The sequence below is a fragment of the Diceros bicornis genome, chromosome 15 (assembly GCF_020826845.1).
Source record: "Diceros bicornis minor isolate mBicDic1 chromosome 15, mDicBic1.mat.cur, whole genome shotgun sequence".
Lineage (NCBI taxonomy): Eukaryota > Metazoa > Chordata > Mammalia > Perissodactyla > Rhinocerotidae > Diceros > Diceros bicornis.
Genome location: NC_080754.1, coordinates 51,499,121 through 51,503,894, shown reverse-complemented (window position 1 = coordinate 51,503,894; position 4,774 = coordinate 51,499,121). Strand labels below are relative to the sequence as shown.

The 4,774-nt window shown below is 44.2% G+C and overlaps 1 pseudogene; it reads left to right on the top strand.

Moving 5' to 3' along the window:
* The first annotated feature begins 3,715 nt into the window (after positions 1–3,715).
* Positions 3,716–4,155, top strand: LOC131414580 (protein MIX23-like; annotated as a pseudogene).
* Positions 4,156–4,774: the final 619 nt, after the last annotated feature.

Here is a 4,774-nt window from a genome sequence, read left to right as displayed (position 1 = left end):
AACTGTAATGTGCTTACAGATCACCTGGGGATCTTGTTAAAATGCAGATTCTGAGTCAGCAGGTCTGGGGTGGGGCCGGGGATTCTGCATTTCTAACCAGCGCTCAGGGGATGCTGATGCTGCTGGTCTAGACTCACATCTGGAGTAATATATACTCATTAGAGAAAATTTGAACACTTAGAAAATGTAAATAAGAAAATAAAAAATTACCCATCATTTCATCAGAGTAATTTCTTTTTAAATATTCTTGGTCATCATTTTATTTTAAAACAAAAACCTCTAACATACTTTACATATAGTTTTGTAACCTGCTTTTTAAAAGAAACTTAATGTGTAGAGAACATTTTCTTATATCATTGTTTTTCTATAACAAGATTTTTAATATCTGCATAATCTTCCATCGTTTGGATGTATCACAATTTACTCAATGAGTTCCCAAGAACATCTTGGTTCCTTTCTGATTTCTTCAAAGTAATTTTACCATGAACATCCTCACAGGTAAATCTTTGCACTTGCACATGATGATCACTTTAGGGTAAATTCCAGAAAGGAACTGCTGGATCACATATTCCAGACAGTGTTTTGAGAACAGTTTATTTTTTTGGTAGGGGGGGTGCCTACCTTCCCCCAGCTCTTATAATAGAATGTAGTATATCAATTTAATATGTTATTCAATTAAAATTATTTGGAATATTTAAAATTTAACTTACATTGATATAGAATTATATAAGAAAATACTTGTAATAAATGGTTAATGAAAAGTTCCACAAGTATTCATGGTAGGAGAAAAGATGTGAATAGGGGAGTCTGGGATCTGAAGTTCAGCCTGCCCTACATTATAGTTCTGCTTCAGTTGACTCTGGTCCACAGGGACTGGGAGCGTTTCTCTCCAGGAGACCTTGCGCTAGGGGTACTCTGATCCCAGGAGCCCTGGTTAGGAGTGGGACACTCTGGGAGTATTGTTAGCTAAATCATTGCTCTTTATTTTATTTGCTCCCACCCTAATCTACTAAGCATAGTCTACTGAGATAAAACCAAAGAAGGGTGAAAATGAATCACTTGCCCTTTTCCCAAGCCTTCTAGACATCAATCCTGTGTGTATGCTGGAAAGAAAATTTATCTGGGTTGTCTTACCGCCTGGTCTTATTTATATTTCAACAAAAGGTCAGGAAAAATGCACATAAAGGAGAACTTCTAGAGGCGTGAGAAGGCCCAGGACTGTTGGAGATGAGAGCGTTTGTACCACAGGGCAGCCAGGAGCCTTCTCTTGGTTCTGCTTGGTCTCCATGAGCCGAGCAGAACCTTCCCAGCATGCAATTAGGAGACCTCACTCGTATATTCCAGCCTACAGGCTGACCTGGGGGTGCTGCCCTTCCCTTCAATTCTGGGTTAAGCCAAACCCTTCTTCTCTTGCCCTGGCCTTTCCCAAACCAGAGCACAGCTCAGATTTGCCTCAGTCACAAAGTGTCTAAGCAAGAACCTCAAACCATTCCATTCATTACTTCTAAAGTATGCTATGGGGATCACCAGCACAAGACTCATTCAGTAAAATGGATATTTGTGGGTCCTACCCCAGACTTATGGAGACAATACCTGGGGACAGAGCCTGGGAATCTGCATTTTAAATGGCTCCCCAGGCGATTCTGATGCACCCTAAAGTTTGAGAACCACTGAGAAAGTTTCAGTGAATGTGGGTACTGGAAGAGACCATTACAGAAAGAATATCTGGTCAGATGAAGAAACTAGAAGCCAGAAAGTTCAGGTGATTTGCCCAAGGCTATATGTCTAGGGCATTATTTCCCATTCCCCAGGACTCTATAAAATGATGAGGTTGTGGTTGGGGGAACTGCTCCTTCTTTGAACTAGCCATTCCATCAGAATGAGCGCCTCCCTTGTCTTACCTGGCCCTTCCTCCCTGGTTTTGGGGTGAGCACTTGACTCAGGTTGGGCCAATCATAGTACCTCACTGCCCTGAGTGTACAGGGACTGGCCCAGGTGGCCAGCAGTTCATCCAAACTGGACCAGCCATAGCCCATCCTTTATCGGAGCTGTGGGTCAGAGCGCATTCCTCCCTGATAGCAAAACTGGGAAGATGTGAGCCTGGAAGCTCTTAGCAGCTGTGGTTTCAGCCTTGTGGAAAAAGTGAGTCTGGGAAAAAGAGGCCAAATGCAGAGGGAGGTAGAGACCAAAGAAAATAGAAAAGGCTTTCTGGTATACAGGGCCTGCTTCCATCGTTTCTGAGGCCAGCTTCACAAATGCTATTTGGTTATAGAAACCAATACCCTCACTCCTAATAGAGTTTTCCTAATAGAGTTCTGTCAGTTACAACCAAAAGAATTCTGACCAGGAGGAGACTCTAGTTACAGACACAGCTCCCACAGTGTCCTTGTCAGTTTTCTTCTCTCCTTTAGGGGCACTGCACTTTCTCCTTCACTAGCTGCTGGGTCTGAATGGGACCATGACCCTCCTCCTTTGCCACAATGAAAAGTCCAGAAGATGGATGTGTGATCCAAGTCAGGCCAACAAAGTTCTCTCCTGGCATTTTTCAAACTGAAATTCAGGGAGGAGACCTTTCTTCTTCAGTTAGGAGAGCTTCCAGTATCCATGGTGTCTGTCAACCTTGTGAAGGTTGTAGGAATACCTTCCTACAGATAGTAGGAAGGAAGAGGAGCAGCAGACATGAGAGATGGAGAGCAGGGAGCCCAACAACATTCAGGTCTCTAGTTCTAGGTGACCCTGGAGCCAGCACCGTTGTTTTCGGTCAAAGCTAGTCTGAGCTGGGACGCTGTCACTTTTACTCAAAAAAGTCCTCACTAATAGAGGGCCCCTTGAACCATTAGGTTTAGACTTCAAGCCTGAGGCAATCTCATGTTTGGGTTGCTGCTTGTGGTAAATTTATACAGAGCAGAAGGCTGACGTTTCATCATTAATGTTTATCCTAACTGAAACCCATAGACACTCTCCTCACCTCCACCACTGTTCTGCCCCTAGCTCCCCACCATATACTAGCTGCTAAGACAGGGATCAGGAAAACAGAAACCACCTTAGGATTGCAAACAGACAGAATTTAATTCAGGGAATTGGTTGCAAATAATGGAACCACTGAAAAGCCAAACAGGATGACGAAGTAACCTAGAGTTTGGCAATAGCAAGAAGCCACTACCAGACAGTGGAGAAGCAATGGAAGAAGGCCATGAGTCTGGAACGCAGAAACTGGGGCTGTTTAGTGGGAGCTGGGACTATAGTGGGGCTGCCTGGTGAAGGCTGAGACCACAGAGGGAGAGGCTGTCCTGTGGGATCTGGGGCCATGGAGGAGACTCAGCCCATCCTGAAGGAGCCACCCAAAGCACAGCAAAAGAGGGAGAAATACCCTGGTCTCTCCCCTCCGCCTACCTTCCAGTCTTCTGCCAGTGCCTCCCTTTGGCTGAACTAGCCAGAAGCCAGCCAGAGGTCAAAGGAGCCTGGGAAATGTAGACAGAAGAGTAAGAGAAGGGCAGGAAATGGTTCTCAGAGCACCCAGGCAGTTAATTCTGAATATAGCAGAGCAGGTCCAAGGATTAGGAAGCCTCAAAATCTGATAGCTGCCCAGACCTCAAGAAGGGCGGGGGTGGGGCAGAGGGTGGGCGCTCTCTTAGAGCCTGCCGGTAAGTACCTTCCAGACAAGTACTTCTGGATTTGTTCAGGACATTGATTAAAAACTGATTCCCAGTCCAATATGGCGGCGCCCAGTTCACAGTGGTTGTGAATTGTGAGGAGTTCGCCGAGTTCCGGGAATTACTCAAGGTGATGAGGATGATTAAGTGAAGAATAGTACATGAATTAAACGCTGCAGTTCCAACAGCTTCTGTTGCAGGGAAAATTGGTACCAATGAAACCTGTAAACAACTTTAGGAGTCTTTGATGGCAGCTCATGCAAGTAGGAACAGAGTCATAAAAAACTGTATAGCTCAGATCTCATCAGTAGTAAAAAAAATTTCCGAGAAAAGAGTTTGGACAATTTAATGTTATTAAAGCAACTTAGAAAAGAACAGACAAAGTTGAAATGGACTCAGTCAGAACCGAATGTGGACGAAGTGGTAAGTGACAAGAGCTGGAAGGTGTTTAATGAATGCTGCCAAATTCACTTGAAGCCTCCAAAGAATGAATAAAGAGATACTTGTTATTTTTTAAAGGACCCGGTCATCTCATAAGAGCTAAGCATGACAGACATCAAGGAGGCAGGCTTCCTAGGATGATTTCTGAGCCAAGTCCAAGACCTTTTGTTGATTTCAGTCCCACTAGCCAAGACCGCGATTATAAATAATTCTGATGATTATGGAGTAATTAATTGCTATTTTATACTGATTCTGTAAAAAAAAAAAAGTTTTATAACTATTAATTTTCTGAAAAAACAAACAAATAAGACAGAAACCAAAAAAATCAAAACTGATTCCCAAATCTATCTTCCTCACTGGAAGCGGTTATGCTTTTGATGGCACTCAGGATGTCCTACACTTCTACTGCTCAGATTTAGAGATGAACCTGCTTCTCCTCCTGGGCTCCCTGCAACCAGAACCAGAACCCGGGTTCTGGATCGCTTCCTTTCCTATTGATGTTACCCTGGCTGTTCCCCTCGGGCGCCCTTTCTCCTCTGCATTCTCACTGCCTCCTTAGTGCCTCAAGACTGCATCATTTCCCTCCTGGATGACTCCTCCCTCACCTCCTTCCAGCCCACCTTCTGCTTTGTCAACACGCAAATCTCAACATGTGTGTTCCCGGCTTGACATCCTTTGAT